The sequence below is a fragment of the Spea bombifrons genome, chromosome 2 (assembly GCF_027358695.1).
Source record: "Spea bombifrons isolate aSpeBom1 chromosome 2, aSpeBom1.2.pri, whole genome shotgun sequence".
Lineage (NCBI taxonomy): Eukaryota > Metazoa > Chordata > Amphibia > Anura > Pelobatidae > Spea > Spea bombifrons.
In genome coordinates this window covers 119,235,292-119,258,074 of record NC_071088.1, presented here as the reverse complement: position 1 = coordinate 119,258,074, position 22,783 = coordinate 119,235,292, and positions in this window count along the sequence as shown.

Genomic DNA, 22,783 nt, shown 5'->3' with positions numbered 1-22,783 from the left:
CTCCCTGAGTTCATAGTCTTTTATGCTGTTTCCTCTTTGTTAAATTGACATTGGAGATTTTTCACAAGGCATTAAAGTGAAGTTGGGAAAACAGATTTTATTGTATTAATGCTTGGATTAGTTCTCCTCAAAGTGATCAGAAGAGTGGAACAAGGCGGTGTGGTGGGGAGTGTATTCAGAGGTCTTAACACAACCAGGCAAGAAAGTTACTGGAAAATAAGAAGTGCTCTAATTAAGTTGAGGAACAATTGGCTTATTTTGCAGTGGGCAATGGGAATCAGAGATCTGGAAGGCTGAACGATTTTCTATTAGCTAAGCTGGATCCATGCCAAACTTAGATTTAAGCAACAGCAAAATTATCTCATTCCTTTGTGGGGCAGTAAGTTGTACTTAACTTCATGACTCATTTGGACAGCATTTTCTAGAAGTGGTCATTGGGGAGCCTCAGGATATGAGAAATGTAAGGGTGCTGATTCCAGTCTTACTTCCACCTTACTGGACTTCCTTGGCCAAAACGTACTTTTTCCAGGCCAGGTTGTTGAAAAAAATATATCTTTACCAACTCAGGCTAATGTTATGTGGCCCTGTTTCTTAAAGCAAGACAAGTTGGGAATGGACACTGTCATAGTTCTCAAGTGTCTCTCTTTTGGACCCAAACACATATGTTCCACTTTTCTACTCTGATATCATTCTTGTTCAGGAGCTCAGGATGTTTGCTGGTTGTAAGTGTAGCGGAAGGTAGCAGCAAACACATTTGTTTGATGAAATATATCTCTATGCCAGAGGGAAGAGCCTCCAAAGTTCTCCTACACAGCACACTGCTTGTTTCATATATTAGTTCCAATAACGACATATGCCTAGGATCGTCTTTAACTTAAGGCAAAAAGGGAATCTGCTTTCAAACACATCTGCTTTTTAAATATTTATCTCAAGTCATGTACAAAAATAACTATTGCAGATTACAAATGTCTTTACTTAAAGAATTAACTTGGCAATGGAAATACATGATTGAAGTATAGGTTCAGTAGAGTCCCCTAAAATGTATAACACACTATAAAACCACCCAGAGCCTATTCTGCATTTACCCAAAATGCCTTTCAATCTTCACCTCCTGGTGTCAAATGCCCTTTAGTGTGTAGGCTGAGGGTAGGACCTTTACAAGTGTCTGTGACAAGGCTTATGGAATCATTGATACATACAGTATGTGGCATTTGGCAAAATGTCAGCCACACAGCCTGTTGCTGCAGCTATTGTTCGCAAGCCACCGCTATTATAATATTGTTTTGTCCTGATTGCCCCTTAACAGTGCAGTGCAATATTTCAATAAACATACTAAAAATAAAAGGTATGTGAAGAATGTGTTTATCAAATGGGCTAGCGATATATGCTTTTTAATTTAACCTGAATTTCAAGTTTCCCAAACATACTATGAGTCTAGATCTAGGCAAAGTGGGCATGTAGGGATTCTATAGAATAACACACACACATATGTTTATAAAGTACTTACCTAATGTATATAGAGGGCTAAAATAAGAAATAAGGATTGTGCTCATGTTTGTAAACGGGATAGTTCAAGATGACACCAAAAGGGTCATAATATACAAAAGTATACGTAAAAAAGGGTGGTTTTCCTTTACTCATTTATTTAGTTAAACTGAATATATGCATTTGCCACTTCCCCTGTCCCCCAACTATTTTCCTTGCTTGATATACTTACCGACAGTCAGTACCATTGCTGGATAAATGAACATTGTGGACAGGGGTCCGCAGACCTAAGAAGGGTATATTCAAGCACCAAACCAGTGACCAAAAATGCAACTTCTAGGTCAGGTAAGTGCTATATTATTATTTTGTTGTTTAAAGAATATATTTTAAAATACTCACAGAGTGCATGCATTTTTACTTAATGGGGTTGTCAGGAATATAAAACCAGGGGCGTACCTAGAGTATTTGGCACCCGGGGCGGATCCTGTAAGTGGCACCCCCCCCCCAAAATGTAAAGACATCTACAAAATTATGTTGGCAAGAATATTTATTGCACCAATTTGTAAACTGTATGTCAACTGTAAACAACAAGAAATCTGAAAAAATAAATTAATAACTTATAAGTAAAATAAACATGTTTAAATAACATTTACTGAACATATAATGGTGCTTTCTTTAATAACCCTCCAAAAAAACGGCGTCCACATTGCCCACATAGAACCTGACCAGCACCCAAATTACACACACATAGGACGTGCCATATTTGCCCCAAACAGCCCAGCATGAGTCAGCATTGTTCCCAAACAGCCGAGTGTACGCCATCTTTGTCCCATAAACATGCTACCTGTGCCATTTTTGTCCCATAAACACCCTGCTTATACCATCTTTGCCTTTTTGACAAATCAACTATACACCTATGATTAAAACAAACACTTTTACAGTCACTCACTAATTCACTTTCATTCACACAATAATTTATTCTTTCACACAAATTATTTACACAAATTCATTAATTCTCTCACTCATTCACACAATTCATCCACACATTAATCCATTCATTTTCGCTCTCTCATTCTGACTCTTTATTTCAATATTCTTGCTACCCTCCTTTCTCCCTATCTACCCATTCTCACCCCCTTCTGCCCTATCTAGCCCTTCTTACTCCCTTCTCCCTATCTACCCCCTATCCCCCCCGTCTCACTCCCTTCTCCCTATCTACCCCCCCAACTATCTACCCTCTCCCTCTTTGAAGTTCACTTACCTTTCAGAAGTCCTGCGGTGGGGGTGCAAGGCCTCTGCCTCCCAGCTCTGCCACTGTATGGAACAGTATAGAGTGATGGGAGTTATGATGTACTTTAGAGCATAATTATATAATGAAAAAGACATTGGAAATGGTACAGCATAACACCCATCACTCTCACACACTTACCAATACACACTTACCATTCCAGATGCCACACATACCAATCCACAGATTCCACACATACCAATCCACATTTACCAAGCCACATATTTCACATTTACCAATCCACACATACCAATCCACAGATTCCACACATACCAATCCACAGTTACCAATCCACAGATTCCACACATACCAATCCAGATTCCACACATACCAATCCAGATTTACCAATCCACAGATTCCACACTTACCAATCCACACATACCAATCCACACATACCAATCCACAGATTCCACACATACCAATCCACATTTACCGATCCACAAATTTCACATTTACCAATCCACACAAACCAATCCACAGATTCCACACATACCAATCCACACTTACCAATCCACAGATTCCACACATACCAATCCACAGATTCCACACATACCAATCCACAGATTCCACACATACCAATCCACTCTCACTCTAACTGAATGATTTCCTACCTTTCCTCTTTTCTTCTTACAGCAGTCAGCTCCTTTTCTTTCTCTTCGCTCCTCTTCTTCTGTCTTCTTCCTGGTTCAGAGGGCACGGACAGCGGTGGGCGCGGCTTCAGTGTTGTGCGCCGGGATTTGGCAACAAACCCCGGCGCACAGCAGCAGTTGCCGCGCAGATCGCGAGGGAGCGGTATCGGAGGTCTTTAACAGACCTCCGGCTCCCTTGAGTGATTTTAAAATCACTCAAGGGAGCCGGAGGTCTGTTAAAGACCTCCGATACCGCTCCCTTGCGAGCCTTCTCGGCAGGGGGGTGCCAACTTGCCGGCACCCGGCACCCCTCCAGAGACGGACAGCAATGTCCGCCGCTGGAGGGGTGTCGGGTGCCGGCAAGTTGGCACCCCCCTGATGAGCGGCACCCGGTGCCGACCGCCCCCCCCGCCCCCCGCTAGGTACGCTACTGTATAAAACTGTCCATTTTGTGTGTACTACCTTAAAAAAAAAGTGCATATGGGATTGAGGGCTACTGATTTGTGCAAATGAACGAAAAATGATTCAGGCAAATTTTTAGTTTTTGCTTTTTTACATCCGTTTAAGCCATGAACCGCCAGGACATGACGCGATATTCTGACACTCTATGGTGTGATGGAGGGGGCACCTGTGGGCCGGGCCTAGGGCAGCATCCGAGGTAAAAAAAAATGTGTCAAATTACTATGATTTGTTTGTATACTGGACAACATGATATCAGAAATGGGGTGGGGTATGGTATGGTCCATGCTAAGAGAGGCGCCTCACAATGAGGCATCACACAATATGTATACTAGGTTACCGAACCATTGTGTAATAGCTTTTTTGTAATAACCCCTTAATGACAAAGCCCGTACATGTACAGGCTCAAAATGCATTGTTTTCAATGGGTTTAGGGACCGCCCATTGTCCTTAAGGGGTTAATGTATGAGTGTTAGTGTGTCTTTATATATGTACATGTAAGGGGTAGTTTGTGTACAATGTACTAATGTAATTGATATGTATGTAGAAAGGCCCCAAAAAACACTGGAATCGGAAACTGTGCATGCGTACCCTAACAGTCCCCAGCATCAATATTATTGAGGCGGTAGTAGCATGTGGTATGTAACACTCTGGCTATATATCTGTGTTGTTACATGATGACATCTGAAAAAGACTTTAGATCTAAGATGTTACATTGTGACTTATTATCTTTCAAATGTATCACTGACAACATACCGTACTTTGGGGCTTATGCATTTCAATGAAAAGACAAACACAATATGCATTGGTTGCGAGTTCTTAAGGAATAAAATGTTTATAAATGTAAGACAGCTTGTTTTATCATATGAGTATACTTAACTTTTTTATCAATAAGGATACATGTAGAAAATATTTTTTTACATTTTGACCCAATTTAATTCAGGTTTTAGATGTCAAGCTAATCCTTTTTAAAGACAGAACAGTTGTAGTCACGGTCATAACTACAGGGGCTCCTGTCAGTTCTGTCTCCTCATACCGATTCAAAATCGTTTAGAAAGGGCCCTTCTGTCCTGGATCGGTATTTAGAACCCGCACGGGGAGACAGAAGCATCTCGGGGTCACATTGAGTCAAGTGACCCTGCGTTGAAACTGAGGCTGCTGACACAGCCGCTGGAGAAGTGTAAGGTAAGCGGGGACAGTCAGAAGGTGGGATGTATGTGTTTGTATATATGTATGTATGTGAACATGGATGTGTCATTGTGTGTGCGAGCATGGATGTGTAATTGTGTGTGTGTGTGAGCATGGATGTGTAACTTGTGTGTGTGAGCATGAATGTGTAATTGTGTGTGAGAATAGATGTGTAATTGTGTGTGAGAATAGATGTGTTATTGTATGTGCGTGCGAGCATGGATGTGTAATTGTGTGTGTGAGCATGGATGTGTAATTGTGTGTGTGAGAATGGATGTGTACTTGTGTGTGAGAGCATGGATGTGTAAGTGAGATGAGTGTGTGTTAGTGAGTATGAGTAAGTGTGTGTAATGATGGCACCAGGGCCCTGTGGTTTCTAGTTACGCCCCTGGTTGTATTCATGATGATCTGATCATTAGGAATTATGACAGGCCTATAGCATGGTCAGATTATTCCAATGTGGCAGGCCTCCCATTATGGTCAAATGTATGGTTTTTGTCCTACCATCAGAATCCATATTTGAAACATTGTCAGTGTGTCTCCAGATCAGATTGTTACTAGCTTAGTGAACTTCTTCATGAAGGAATTCTAAGCAAACAGCAATGTATGAATGTTATAGCCATTAATGTTATTATTGAAATAATAATTATTATTATTATTTTATCTTTTATTTATATAGATAGTAATGTTTGCACAGAATGCTTGTAGCTTATAACTGATTTAAGCATTGACAAACCTTGATGAAGGTCGAATAGGAAATATATTTTACTACCCAGTTCCAAAACTAATATGTTTGTGCTGCTAGCAGTTGTATTAAGCCAACCATTACAATTAATGAGATTTAGCCATCATATTCTTTAGAATTCATTTTGCTCTTAGAATTATTGTTCTTATTATTTATTGATTTATAAAGCACAATTTTACTCTGCCTTTACACACACCCTGCCAACTCCTCTTTAAAAACAGACAGTTCTCCTTTGGCTCACTGACCTCAGATATGATGCAAAGAATGATTTTTTTTTGTGGAGAAAACGAAAGTGGGATATAGCTGTAACACTCTACAGGAGGGAGTTCTTAAAAAAGAAGAGAAAACAATTGACATAATCTTATTTTATGCAGTTTTATTACCATTTGAGGTTATGTTTAATCTGCTTTTGAAGGTTTTCTTTTTCGATTTCCTAGGAGATTTTTTGAAGAGTGAATGTTAGTTATTTGGAAGATATGGAAATGGATTCTTAAGTAATGTATATCTACTTTTAGCTTATTTTTTTCAGTGATAGCTGGTAGCCTTTACTTCTAAGTCCAAGTTGTTGTGTGATGAACATGTTATGTCCTATGTACCCATTGTACAGTACCACTGAATATGATGGTGCTATATAAATTAATAATTAATAATAATTTCTCCATGAGAAGGGCTGAGCTGGCACTGCATAATACATCGTCCAGTTAATTTACCTTTAAGGCCACCCAGACTATTTTTGTAGTAGAAGTCTTCTGAGTTTGGCTCTCCATAGTGTAAAGATTAGTTGGATGAAGCTGTAACTCTCCTGCAAACTCTCTCATTGGTAAATAAACCTTACAGTCTACCTCTGTGATCACCTGGAATGCTAAAAAAAGGAAGCCACGACCAAAACATTATATAGAAACAATAAGTGAAGGAACGATGTTTTGAAAATTAGTTTTTTTTAGCTTTATAGGAACTTTTTTAGTTTACACTTTAGTTGCGTTCTTCACTACTGACTGCTTGATCAATATGTCATTCACTCTAAGAGCAAATTTAGCTTTTTTCTGTTAAGCATTAATACAAACAAGAGGAATTCCTCACTTTCTCATTCCCATAAAAGAAAAAAAATCCACAGGACAAGCCATTGAGCCAAAAGAAAATCAAGCGTGTTTGAATTCCTCTAACCATGGGATCTGACTTGTGAAAAAAACAGCTCAATGTCAGTAAACAGGGAAAATAATAATTTCAAAGCAGCCTCCCTGTCTGGTGCTATTTAATTTTAGCCAATCGTATTCCTATGAATCTTGTGTACAAGATAAACTGTGTATAGTATGTGTCAGTGTATATTGTTAGATACCGGGGTCGCAGGGGTCACAACTGCAACCGGCCCCCAGAGTTCTGCCAGTCAGGGGGGCCGAAGGGGTGCCAAGTGGTCGTTTTCAGCAACCGCTCGGCGCCCTTCTGTCTCCTCTGCACCCTGTCGATGGTGAGAAGGGGGGGTAGGGTAGATGGTGAGAAGGGGGGGGTAGGGAGAGGGTAGATGGTGAGAAGGGGGAGTAGGGAGAGGGTAGATAGAGAGAATGGGGGAGTAGGGAGAGGGTAGTTGGTGAGATGGGGGTGTAAGGAGAGGGTTGGCGGGCCCCATAACAGATTCTCGCACCGGGGCCCTGAGGCTTCTATTTACGCCCCTGTGTGTGAGGGGAGTGTTAGTGCACAGTGTTACAATGAGTATATGTGTGTTAGTGAACAATGCTAGACTGGAGTGTTAGAATGAGTGCGTGGGGGGGGGTGTCAGGGTTCATATCTCTTGCCTCCATCTTCCTTCAGATATTCAAAGGGTTAATCTCAGTAGATGTTTACTGGCCACAAATGCCTCATGTAGAGTTAAAAAAAAAATGTCAATTGAAAATTGAGTGATTATATTCACTCCCCAATATAACTATTTTTGTGAACTAATGTCTCTTCTATGGTGTACACTCAGCTCTCTGACTGAAGCAGATCTGCATAAGGTCTTACTATATTTGTAGTTGTACAGAAAGCATCGCCATGGATACCCGACCCACCTAAAGGCGATAAAATTCACCTGCCTGATAAAGATGCTGCGCTGCAAATATATCTACCGCACACCAAGCATGTATGGTAGTGTTGGTGGGAATTTGGTGAGATAATCTGTGCCATAATAACTGGGTGGGGCTGAATTATGCTAATTATGTGAGTTGTGCATAGTGGGCGGAGATTTGGGGCAGTGGGTGTGGTTCATTTTCAAGTAAGTAATTTTTTTCAACTTTTGGCAACTGTGTATGTGATTGTGATTGTTTCGTGCCATGCCTGTTCCTTGCGTATATATAATTAGAAACATATCCTCTATTTATCTAGAGGCCGTGCTTAAAGTGGCTGGATCTTACAAAGCTTCATGTAAACTAGAAGTAAAAGCTATCCTAAGAAAAGAAACTCTCTATGGTATGTTCAGTTTGTATTGTGTACACATCCCTAGTCTCTTACTAGTTAATTTTCTACAAGTGTAGAACAATCCACCCAATCCACCCATCCTGTCATATATTTACTTAAACAAAAAGCAAAAAAAAAATACACATGGCTAGTCAGGTGGAACAGCATCTAACCACTATGGAATCTCAAGATTGAAAGAATGAGTATTTACCAGATGTGATGAACAGGACATGTCAATAGTGAATGACAAAAGTACGTTGGCCAGGATCAGAGGTCACAGGGTTTGGTACATGGTGGTGCTATGCAGTATATCTTAAAACCTAGCATTCCTTAGCAAGAAGCTATTCCACATAGTTAACCTACTGCCGTGTAGGGAACATGCTGGACACAGCTGAAAAGGCCAGTGCAAGGATTATCATCAGTAAATGAAGCATTACACTGGTTATTTTACGTTAAGAGCTTTCATTTCAATATACTGGATCTGATGGAATGCAAAAATGCATTAAAGCTGTCAATAATAATAAAAAAGTAGAACTGTTGCAGCACTGTGGCAATAACACAAATTCACTTCTCAGTCCACGCCATTAGCATCTCCTTCCATGGCTTTTGTTGATCTTCGTACAGGGATCTCTTTCGTTCTCTATCTCCTGTCTATGTAAGATAATGGATTCTTTTGGATTACAGTGCCATTTATCGTCTGACAACACACTAATTTACCTTCTCCTAGCCTTGCACCCTCTCTCCTAAATCATATAACTAACTATCCCACTACCTAAAGCTTTCCGGTACATAACTATTGGCCACAATCCACCCCACAGCCCAAGTTTGCTGCTCTGTCTTCTTCACCCCTCGTATCCAGTGACCCACTAAATACTGCAGCTTTCACCTACAAAATAACTCTCAAAGTCATACGGGCCATCTATAACCTAATCATTGCAGAATAATAAAATATAAATATTTGAATAATCTCAGGGATGCTCCTTTAGATCATCCCCATGTATGTCCATAACTTTTAATGATTACATCAACATACACCAGTGGAAAAGTAAAATTGGGGATAAATAATAACACCCTGAGAAAGATCGCAGTTGCCATTGATATACATATAATGTGGGGAACACATACCAATTGCTTATTTTTATCTAACACCTCATATATTCATTAGGTATACTTTATTATACTATAAAATGTAGATAAACTGTCAAATGCTTTATCCTTAGGAATGTCAATATAATGGACTATGTGGACTGGTCACTGCGTTTATAAATCAACCTTATAATGTGCCCTATATCTTTAAAAGCTCTAACAGTCCGCTCTAGCTTCTTAACTATGTTGTGCTTTGTAGGGAGAGAAGAGTGATGGAGTGTCTGTCCCTCTGTCTCCAACTTTGTTTTACAATCTCTAATTTTATGGTTATCCCCCTTCATCAGTCTGGCATCTGTTCTCTGGTTTTTGTCCAGCTATCTTTGTCTCTTTATCACCTTTTCTCTCTATTTAATTCCCACATTGCTGGAATTGAGTACTATCCTCCAAAATATACAATGTTGGAACACAGCTAGGTAACATGGCCAATGTTTGAAGCAAATGAATCACTCAGCATATCACATAATGTATAGATAACTACAACCAGGCAATCTATTTTCAGTACTTTTTGCAGCAAACTACAGGGGTAGAATGTGGCGAAATGTATTGGAAGACAATCATTCATTTAGAAATAATAAAAACTGTGACCTTGAGGAATATTAATTGAGCAGATAATTTTTTCTACTTCTGTTATGGTACAATGTACCTCCAAAGTGTCCCTCTGTAGATGGCCCATCTTTTAGACCCCAATTCTTCTGTCGTTCTTTACTCCCATTGGACATGAATGTATCATAGTTTTCTACACAATATTAAATTGTGTAAATAAAATAATTCACACTACTTAGAAGCACCTTATAAAAACCCATCAATAGGTCACAACAGCACATAAAAAAATATTGATACAGCCCTGGCCCCTAGGTACGCCTCTAACCAAAGCTCAAAAACAAAAGTTTTTCCTTTTAGAAATCTGAAATGTTGGGAGGTATGGTACACTATTATTACTTGTTACTTGTTATGCGACTTGCAAACAGGGGTGCACAAAGAAATCTAAGGGCAAAATATATCTGAATGTTGCAGGAGGTCTACTTAGACCCCATCATGCGCTCATGTTAATTTCAACCGGAGTGATTTCCTGCCACTGAATGGCTGTTTCAAGCAGCCTATCAGGGGCAAGAATCGTCAGACTGTGGAGGAGGAGTCGTGCTGCAGCTTTTATATTCTTTGTGAATGATAATTCATTTGCCTATGCGTATGAGTTATCTTCAAGTGTATGGAGTTTGTAAACTTACTGTAGGCAACGGTCATTTAATTATTTGAGTTGTTTTGATTTATGTTGGGATTAGCTTTGTTATAGTGGATTCAAGAACAAATGAATTTTTTTTTTCATTACAGCCAGTATCATGGCTATTTATTATGTTTTTAATGTTTGTTAATTTTTTATTGATATATATTTATATAATATATATATTATTTTTTTGCAGCTAATGAACCTTACTTAAGTACTAGAAAAATAACATTTTACTCTTATGTGTATTAGGTTGAGACAGAAAACATATGATTAAATAAGAAGCCATCGCTATGGAAGTAGCCCATCGCTTCTTATTTACGAAGAGCTCCCTGTTTAGGGCAGACCATTTTGTAGTGAATGAGAAAACGTTGGTTACACATGAAATATGAAGCTCTGGGCGTGGGACTTATTTTCTAGACTAATATTGGAACAAAACCTTTGGAAACAATTTGCCATATCCCTTGATAAACATGGTGCATTGGATCACCTTCAGCGATAAGAAGGCAAGCTTCAATTCACCCTCTGCTTTTCAGTGGATTGAACTCACTGTACAACTAATTGGCACTCGGAGGCTTAATAGACCCCATGCTGTAAGGAAAAAAACCCGAAAGACCGAGGAGCATAGAGACCTTGGACATGAATGGGCGTGCAGAACTTTCATGCCCAGAAGTTTTTCTATCAGTGAGTTATATCTTGTTTTGGACTAACATCAAGGCTCTTCATAAATGCTTTCCCTGCAAATGTTCCAGAAAAACCTAAGATCTAGCCAAAATCTCATGCGTCAGAACTATAAATATATTTTATACTGTTTCTGTAAAAGGTCTGAAAATCTGCGAACTGTCTCGTGTCCTGCCGGATAAATACAAGCATGAGAAATATGTGTCTGTAAATAATGATTGCATGCGTCTCTAAACTAGCCTTATTGGGTTAGCTGCAGATTGAAGAATTACTCGGCTTTACCCACACCAAGGCAGCTCGTAATGATTGCCCATCCCCTATATTTTTCTAGAAAGCTCATTCACCTTTGTCACAATGCATAAGGGACACTCCCTGGTTGCTATGGCAGCAAATCCAGAAGCTTTAAAAACATCATGCAGATCGGTACTACTGATCTTTAAGCGGGAACTTCAGGTTTACCGGAGATCATGTACATTTTATGCGTTAAGTATTATGTATTAAGGCTAAAAAGGGATTTACAATGCAAAAATAATTTATTGATTTCAGATTTATGGTGGTGCGTTAAATGTATGAAAAAATAGGCATTTTTGCCTATGTAGCATGCATTCTATTTCTTGTTCCTGCAATAGCTTTCATCTTCTAACCTAATAATAAACAAATTAGCAATGTTCATGATGTTGACTCCCAACGAGAAGATTAAAGTAGACCTTTGAGGTACCCTACTTGCAGGACACAAGTTGATGAGCAGAATAATTATTATACATAGTGAAGTTCATGGTTTAACTACTAAATGGTGCATAGTGCATGATCTTCTAGAATGTTTAAAAGATCTAATCCTGGGACGTGTTGGACTTTATGTGCACTGCAGTAACAGTCCATGAATACAAAAGTATAAAGTACATTTAATGAGCTAGGTCCAGTTTTTTTCTAGACAACCATACTCGCAAAAGCGGTTGGCATCTGTGACCCATATCTAGTAGGTTAAAGTCTACGTCTGAGAAATTGTCATGAAATCCATACGTGACATAGTAAGTAGCAATTTCTAATGGTTTCCGATTGCTTTTGTTTAAAGAGTAAAACAAAAGTGCATAGGATTGAGACATCCCCTCAGTAATGTGGGTGAAGGGAGACTGCAAGTGAGCAGCTGAGAAAACTGATGTGTTAAGTGCTGATTTGACAATTTGGAATGTAGCAATAATGTGACAGCAACAAGCAATATGTGTGATATGGCCTTACAGAGATCAGGGCAGTATTACTTCAGCAGCCCGTCTTCAGGCAACCAGAGTTGGTTAAGGAACATGGGCGTTTTAGTTCAATGGCTAGTAGACTGCCGTTTGCACGGTTGGGTATAGTGGTGAAAGAATGGTGATTCACACGAGGCTGGGTTATCTCACAATATATCACTGATTAGGGTGTGAGCTGGTTTTATACCCTTCTCTGTGCACTATAGGGCATTGAATGGATTAAGACGTAGGGTTATTGGCAATGATCGCAGGTGTCCTTGTGTTTTGCAATGCAAAAGTGCCTTGGAAAATGAATCACACCCTTCAAACTGCTCCGAAGCTAACAGAGGCGGCAAAGGGCGACAGATAAGAGATATTATCAGTGTGTTTTTGGGGTGGGGCGTAAACTCCCTGTCATAGAGATGAAGAATATTTAAAGGAACAGTCATGCCATTTTTTTAACCTGACTAGTCATTTTAGTGACCCTACAAAGAATGCATGTTAAAGTACATTAATATGTTTTATTTACACCTGAAAAAAGAATAAACAATTTGCGCTGGGGGTTGGGAATTGAGCAAATGCATATGGGAGGATTCTGCATTCTGTACTCCCCCGTGGCACACCATGTAAATTTACAGAGACCATCCAATGCATATGCACATTAATGCATGTCATATGAGTGTGCACTCCACCAAGTAGTGCTGTATACCTAGTATGGTCAGAGCTGCGGTTGCAGTGAAACACGTCTCCCCGTCCCATAGTAGACAAGCGAAGTAAACACTGTTGCTGCTTCATTAAATTGATATCATCTTTAAAGGACTTTGTACTTTCACAAATGGAGCCAGTTTAGAGAACAAATAGTGTGGTGTAGTTTGGGCTACAAACCGCTGCTTAATTACATCCATTATTCAGTTTGTTTTTTTCCCTGTTCGACTTTGTGGTCTCCGTGTGTGTTTGTGGATAAACAAAGTCCTTTGTTTAAAAACAGGCAGATTCTGCTCTCCGTCTCTATTGTTTCTTGCTTCATACCAGTCTAGAATAAAGCGTCATTAGCTTGACAAACATATTTGGACATTCCCAAATTAAAACAATACCATTATACCTTTTGTTCCACCACACTAAAAGTCACAATATGTACATTTACACAAGAAATGTGTTCATAAATTACATTGTTTAAATACGTAATTTTTCTACAGTTTTCTACTTTTGCAGGACACATATATTATTATTTTTATTGATTCATATGTAGCCTTCATGTTCTACAGTGCTGTACACTAGGTAGGACACAACAAATAGCGTACTGCATAACAATTCAGACTCACACTTAAACAAACTTACACAATTTTGCATGTTAGTGACCTGCAGTATATTGAATAGTAAGTAACTGATTGCCCTCTGTAAATTGACACTCTAGATTGTAAGGTTCACACCAGGCCCTTACCGAATGTATCAGTTTGTCTTAGTCTGTTAGTTCTATGTATTGTTAGAAGCGCTGTATAAAGTGTTGGCGCTTTATTAATAAAGGTAATAATATTATTAATAATAATAATAAAACATCTCACAGACTGCAGAACAGGACTTAATATGAAAAATGTGGAAATGTGTATCTGTTCTAGTAAAATGTGAAGATGTCTCCTGGAAAAGTGCATGATGTGGCCCTACTTAAATGAAGCACTGCTGTGGATAATTCTATTAAATCGTAGGGCTAACAATCCATTGAGTAAATCATTGGATTATTAACTGAGTGGTGTAAATCCATCTATTCAGATCAACAGTGGATTTCCACTAATGGATGCAATTTATGTGCAATCCCTAAATAAAGTTACTAAGAAACATGAAACCGGCTCAGAACTTTTTTTAAAACTATTATCATGCGCTAATATGCAATGTTACTCTGCTACATACTTATTAAACAGAACACCAACTCAAAGCCCATTTCATTTATAGGGCTAGTCATTACTTTCTATAACTTGGACTCTTCGGGTGAAGTTGGCATCTTTTTGGGCCAGTATAGAAAATATGTGAAGTTATAAAAGCTTTAGGGACATGTGAGGCCTCTTCTTCCTCACTAAATCAGAAGAAGAGTAGTTTATGTTTCTTTAGATCTTTTTTTCTATGTACGCACTGCGTAAATTGTTGGCGCTATATAAATAAAAGCTAATAATAATAAAAATATAGCTATATCCATTTTTTTAGCGCTTCATACTCCGTGCATTATTTGACTAAACCGTATACTTATGGAATCGGTGCCAAACAGCCTAACAAGATCCCAATAGCTATGCGTAGGTAGAACTGTCTGGCTTGTGCAATCCCACACATGTAGCAGACACGTACAAAGTGCATTTGAAAATTTACAGGTTTTCGATTTTCTGTGAACATTCAAATGTTGCGATAAGTATGCTTCCTACATCGTTTTCGGTGTCATACATTAGAGTGCTACTGTAGATAATGTTATTAAATCATTCACTGAATATTACAGATTTATGACAAGGCCAGGCTCTGTTACATTATTCCCATGGAGACACCTCATAGCTTTGGAATGCGCCCTTTTTTCATGGTTACCAGGAAAGTTTTGCTCCATTATCTTCCTTACCTTGGTTAGTTAGTGAGGGGGAGGTGCTGAGCTGCTTTTTTCTCACCAGCCGGTACCTGTCCCCTATGTGCACTACCTCTTCCCATGGGAGATTAAATGCAGATGTTTTAACTTTTGTTAACTTTAAGTGGTTGTAAAAAAAAATAGCCATTGGAGTATTTCATTTTTAGATCAGGTTCCCATCTTGGCCTTTTATTCTCCAGCTGTGCATGACAAAGAAACTCTCCGGATTTCTTTGACTATACTGATGGCACCAAAGATTACATTTTAAAAGTATTGCAAAATTTTCTTATAGTACAATCATTTTTATTTCAGTTCTACGCTACCAGTGGTATACTTGGAGGGGTCCGCTCCAGGTGTCACTCATCAAGGGGGCGCCGCACTGGCACTGACCTCCAGCCAAGGGTGTAACCATCATGTAACCAGCTGTTTGGGGGCAATGGCAAGCTTTTTGGGGATAAAAGTGACACAGAAAAGCTGTTTTGGGCACAAAAATGGCACAGACAAGCTGTTTGGGGCACTGACAAGCTGGTGGGCAAAGATGGCACAGACAAGCTGTTTTAGGGCACAGATGGCACAGACATGTCCTTGCAAACATTACATTTTTGTAGGTCTTTTTATATTTTAAAGTAGAAGGAGGGTGCCAAATATAGGATCTGCCCTAGGTGCAAAATATTTCTCTACAAATCCCGCACATTATGTCAGTGAGTTAGGGAAACCTAATAAGTCCATATCTTACTGCTTTGTGGTAAACACTCGCTCGGTAGGATCATGCTGCTTACAATGCTCTGTGGAGTGAGAACGTATTTATAAAATAATATTCTCTGCCGTAGAACAGTCACCAGTATTAAAATTATTTGTTTCTTGTTCCTTTAAACCAGATTGAAGAGGGTTCTCTGAACACCTAGGGTAACATAGGAAATACTTGGGTTTTTTAAGTTTTTGCCTTAATTCACTTCCCGTAACATGCTTAGGACCACTGCAAGCTGAGTTGAAGGGCCCCACTCCCCATATACTCTATGTACCGTATATCATTATTCGGATAAATTGGAATATGTCATTGCATTTATGTGAATTAAGCACTCGGTAATGTGCAGTTATAATTTACCTGAAGAGGAGACCTAGACCTGAGCAGGTGGCATATAGTCACCCTACCTGACGTCCAGGAATAAGAGGTATTTTTCAACTTATGGTCATGAAGGTGTCTTTTATATGAATTATAAGGATAAATATGAATGCCTGAAAGACTCCAATTACACAAGTGTTGATGACTGTGTGACCATGAGAATGTAACTAAGATTTTAGTTAAGACTCAATGTGTTCTGAGGAATGAAGGTTTACATGGGTCAATTAAATCAGACAAAGGGGGGGGGGATAAAGGGAAACATTGTGACAGATTACGGGCTCTCTCAGGAATGTGCAGAGGAGGGGAGTTTCTGGTCTTTGAAGACAACTTGATGGAAAGGAGTCCTGCTCCCTACCCCATCTAAGCAAACATAACACAAGCACCACAAGTGTAGTGATTTAGTGGATTAATGCATCAATGTCCTGGTACAACTAAAGACATAATAGGGATGTTTGTCCAGAAGATTATATAGATTCAGCATAGGAGACAACCAGACCATCAATTATAGGGCATTCTGTAGCTCAAGGATTTGTATAAGGTTAAACAAAAACAAAAAAAAGATTATGTGAATCCGCACTATATTACTGTTAAAATAGGACCTGTCACATAAAGTTGTTTTTTTCTGTAGGCTTAGCCTAATGCTAGATCTCTCAATCAGGCTTCTCCTCCCATGCATCCCTTTAAGATCCAGTGTGGTATGAAAAAATAGGTTAAATTATATTGTCCCAAGATTAGTCAGTCAAAGATAATTTTTCGCTTTCACTTTCAATTAGATGTTAGTGATTGGCCAGGCCTCCCCTGGGGGTTGATTGCCATAATCAGTGGTGGGTTGGAAAATGCCCTTAATAGTTAACCTGGGCCAGACAGAGGGAGATGTTGCTTAGTGCTTTTAAAAATCCAAAACTGTAACATTCTTGAAATGTGACATGGGAGACCAGGAACAGGGTTCTTCCAGTACAATTTCTTTACCCTGTCTTAATGGATTGCCACACAGCCCCCTAAGCAATTACTGCTCATATGTGGTGGGTCCAGAACATCTAATGTGTCACTGATGGAAGTGGTGCCTGCAACCTTAATGGAACAGTATACAGGGCCGGCCCTATAATGGGGCAGACTGGGGCAATTGCCCCAGGCGGCACTTTAGAAGGGGCGGCACTTTGCCGCCCCAAGCGCTTTTTTTTTTATTTATTTTTTTGAAGCGGAGGAGAGAGAGAGGGGCACCGAGTGGTTTTCGCTTACCCGCTCGGCGCCCCTCTCTCTCTCTCCTCTGCAGAGCGCCGGAAGTGACGTGAATTTCCGGCGCTCAGCATTACAAGCCGGCACCGTGGCAGAGCAGGGAGACTCGCCGCAGGACTCTTTAAAGGTAAGCACCGGGGGGGGCGTCGGTGAAGTTTAAAATGCCGCCCCCCCCCGGCGTCGGCGGGGGGGGCGGCATTTTAAACTTCGCCCCAGGCGGCGTTAAGTCTTCGGCCGGCCCTGACAGTATAGCAGGGCCAGGGGTCAGACATAGGAATGTGGTTCTGCAGAAGGTATTTCAGAAGATGGAGGCTTTACGTAACTGAGAGACTACAGACATTAATATTGGAGATCTCACCAAGCCAAACATGCTTATTGAACCAACAATGAGGGTGGACATCAAAGCCATTGATGTGATTGTCTGTCACCAGCCTTTCTTCAAGACTATGTTACCTGGATGTGTGTTTTTAGGTTTTCTAAACTAAAGCCATTGTCAAATGTAAAGGGAAAGAGCAAAAAAGATAACAAGAAACAAAAATAATTTATGAACTACATGACAAAATATGAAAATGGAAACAAGACAGGCAGAATAACAGGATAAAAGGATGCAAATACAAGTTTACAGTTCATGAACCTAGAAAGGTCAATTAGGCTTAACACAGGTGAATAAGGATGTGTGTGTGAGTGTATATATATATGTGTGTATATATATTTATATTTATACATACATACATACACTATTTGAACAAAAGTACTGAGACACCTGACTATTAGGGAGATTGATGACATTGCATCCTAGCATGGTCCATAAAGACATGAGATTGGTGTGGAGGAACTTGACTGGCTGGCACAGAGCCCTGACCTCAGTCCCATCGAACACCTTTGAGATTAACTGGAATGGAGAGCCAGGCCTTCTTGTTCAACATCAGTGCCTGACCTCACAAATGCTCTACTGGATGAATAGGCAAAAATTCCTACAGAAACTCTCCGAAATCTTGTGAAAAGCCTACTCAGAAGAGTAGTAGCTGTTATGGCTGCAAAGGGGGACCAACTTCATATTAATGCCTAAGAATTTAGACTGCAATGTCATTAAAGTCCCTGTTCAGGGCCCGCCTTAGGGGTGTGCGACCTGTGCAGCAGCACAGGGCGCCATGGCAGCAGGGGTGCCTGCCCTGGACTTAAATGAAAACATTGGGGGGGTTTTGTTGTTTTTAAAAAACTTTATTTAACATCCTTCATGTTCAATACAGTTAAAAAAAAACAATGCTTTAAGTCCCAGACAGGGGCGCCGAGCGGTTGCTCATGAAGTTTTCAGCAACCTCACGGCGCCCCTCACTCTCTGTGACTCCGTCGCGGTGCCGGCATTTCATGTTGAGCGCCAGAATATGACATTCCGGCGCTCAACATGAAATGCCGGCACCACGGCAGAGCGGGAAGACGGATGCCTCCCGTTCCCACCACAGGACTCCGGCAACAAGGTAAGTGAGGATAATGAGAAGTAGGGAGAGGGAGTAGATAGTTAGAAGGGGCGGGGGGTAGTGAGAAGGGGGGAGTTATGAGAAGGGGCAAAGGGGGGGTAGTGAGAAGTGGCGCCAGAGGAGTAGTCCGCACAGGGTGCCAGAACACTTAAGGCCGTCTCTGTCCCTGTTGGTGTAATGGTCAGGTGTCCCAATACTTTTGTCCATATATATATTTCATAATGTAAATCACTGCATATAATTTACAGGAGTCAGTATTGTATGTTAGTAGTAATACGTCATGGTCTAATAATTATTATACCGAAATAATACTTTACAGTTCTTGGCACACTTGTAATGAAATAAATAGTCTATGGCTGCGTGTTCTACAGGAATAGCAGGTCTGGGCTGGAATGTTGGCCTATGTGGTTTTTAGCCAACGAAAATCATTAATGAGAATAATGGCAGACTAAGGGTGTCTGCCATTAACAAGACCAACCAGTTGCAGATAAACTGTTAGCAAAGCTAAGCAAATAGGCAGGGCAGGCTCTTTCTGTTATTGTGTAAATGTGTTATTTGCAGCATGTTAGTTCATTGTCAGGATTAAAAGAAAAAGAGATTGAACAGTTCCGCGTAACTTCATCTTCAAAGAGCTGAATGAATCACAATCATTTGTAGAGTAGAAGAGGGTATTATTCAAGGTAGGAACAGCACATGGGCAGAGAAGCTCCACTCAGATAGATGTTTGGCCATAGTGGAAATGGGCCAGGTGGGGAGATCAGACTGCTCCCTTGTGATTACCCCATTTAGTAGAGGCATATTAAGGAGCCTGATTGCCCCTAGGCATAGGCTAGAATCATTGCTGGTATTACTTACACATTTGGTAACTTTTATAACATTAGCAACATAATATAGTATAAATATACACAAGTTCATGAGTTCCATGAGTGTTTATTATTATTAATATTACGTTTTATTTTTTAAGTGGGCCAGTTACCAGATACATAACATATATACGTTAATACAGACACATAGTATTGCACGCAATCATGTTAAAATAATGATGTAGTTGTGATTTTCTAAATATTAAGATCTTAGGCAGTCAGAGGGCCGTAAAAATACTTTTGGGAACTTGTTAGTAGAACCATGTAAACGATCAACTGTTAATCAAAATATATTTACAACCTAAGAAGCGATATAACATCCAAGCCCTTCTACAGCTGTATGTGAATGCTAATTACAAGCTACAAGTGTGTATTAAAAAATGCAAAATGACAGACGTTGAATGTCACACAATTTCCTTTTGTACGCCACTGTTGATAATAGTTTGCACTTTTATTCACATACATGGTATCATGCCAAAGCAAGACAGCTAGAAATAGTCCACAAAAATGTCCAGTGACCAAAGGGCTTGTGTTGTTTTAGAAAATTGATTAATTACTGACATCTCCATTAAATGACATAAAGTGAAGCTTTGCAGGGGAGTTGAAGTTTCAACTGGCCAACTACTCATGTACATCCTGAAAGGTCAAACCAGGCATGTTTCTCTTGCAAGAAGAACAAAGTTGGTCCTGCATAATGTATAATTCAATCAATGAGACAAATTTCAACTATCACAGTGTTAACGATGCATTATACAGAGTTAACTCTGCAGGAGAACGTCCCTGGACTGGTCCTCCGTCTTCCTACGAGTCTGTGTACTCATCATACGTAGTCATATGAATCATTCCATATTAATACTGTATGGTTCATGTGTAGATGAAAGAATTTCTACAAAAAGGAAAAAGACACCAGAGGGCAGTGTATGCAGGCTACCGTGATACATAAACAATATTTTGTACATTTATGACAAGAAGTACAATAAAGATCATGTAACACTGGAGCATTAACTAGGTCAAATGTAAGCTTTTTTTCATTGCCTATGAACCAGTTTACCTACTGAGTGCTAGGCCATTGGCACAGAAATCGGACAATTTTCCATAGACATAAAATTTAAATATTGTAAAAGGGTGTAAAAATGTACAACCATTTAACTGGAAAATGGCATACAATTTACTGATCAAGCGCCAGTGAAGCCCCACCTGCATGTCACACCACTTCCTACAATAAACAGGGGCATGTAGGGGGCACAACTAGTTAACGCAATGACAAATAGTCAATAAAAGAGTATTTACCGCAGACGGAGTAAGCTCTAAGTTTTTTAATGCTATGTAAAATCTTATTTATTCCAAAGGAGCATCAATCTAGTGGTATCAGTTCAGTAATAGCTGTATAATGGTGATACAGTGACAAAGTGGCATCGTATAACAGTGTTGTTGCTAAGCACCCATAACACCAGAGTAGCAACAGGTAAAGAATCCTGGTGGTGATGCACATCCTGTATTTCCCAGGGACAAGTTCCATTGGATATATTTCACCGTTGACAACAGAAGTGAGTAATAAATAGTCCTTTTGTGACACAAACAAATCTTTCTACATCCCCATAGGAGGGTAACCATGGGATTTGCTATGTATATGAGGATTCTTGAGCGTCTCTGTGTTTACATGTTGAGTGTCATGGTGACTGGTGGTGCTATGCCCTTGTGAGGTTTCTCACTGACCTGATGACTGTAAGAGGAGAGTGCAGCATTCCAGACACATGAATCTGCTGAGAATACAATGTCCACCTTTATTAGTAAGACTCCTCCAGACTCTATACTTGAAATGTGTAAGAGTCTGCAGACTGAATTACAGGTACTTTCAGGTATGGGGCAGAAAAAATTACTCACGGTTCTCGAAGAGGGAGAACAAATAGCTTTAACTCTTTACACGATGTGTAACATGATTTAATTTTAATTGTCTAGATTAAACAATTTGGTGAGTACAGGCAGCAATTCTGATCATATTGTCAGCATGTAATAGTGTATCCTATGTCAAGTGTTTTGGAGCACAGGTTTAAATTGCAGCTCCCACATGACCATCTTTCTCCTTGAATCTGACTGCATTTTTATGGCCTATCACACTACTTCAGCAACTGAGCGGAGCCATGGGGATCTCCCCATTCCTCCAATCGGGGTAGAGGCTGTGCCCTTTTGTGGAAGTGCACCGGGAGACCTGGTTCATGGAGAAGCGAACATAGAAACAAGACAGAAGAAAGAAGACCAAAGAACAAAAAGAGGCACAAAATTGCAGAGCGGCGAGAAAAGAGACAAGGACCCAGAAGCAGTCCCTCCTCATTTTTGGACATCCAAATGCAGAAGTGTAATATATATAGATATATACATACACAGAGCCCTCCTCACCTGTTTCTGTAAATCAAATTGTTATGTTATATACTACTTGTTATGTTCTTTTTACTCATTGTACAGTGCTGCAGAATATGATGGTGCTATATAAAACAATAAATAATAATAATGGGCCTCTACTGAGTTTTCACCTTCCTGGGTTGGTTAGGGGACATTAAAGTCCCCCCCCCCCCAACCGGCTCGTGCTCCCCATTGATCTCAACAGCCACGCAAAAACCATGACTGTTGGGAAGTATGGAGAAGGTTTTCAATTTTTTTACAGAGCACATTAGGGAGATTATTATGATGGGCCACGAGGGGTTGAGGGCCCAGACTCTAAGTTGATACCGGGGCCAAAATTAATAATGGTGTCCCCTGCATTTCAGGGGCTGTTTACTGCCCCATGCAGGCTCACTAACAAGGAATGACTTTTAAAGTAATATACATCATATACTTATGCACACAAAAAAAGTTCCTTACCTTTAACAGTTGCTGCCTCTCCTTCACCTTTGGCGTAGACATTTAGTGGAAGGAACTAGCTCGCCACTGACATGAATAAAAGCGATTCCTGCAGATGCGCTCAGGGGTCTCGTACGAGCTAGAACTTGGGGAGAT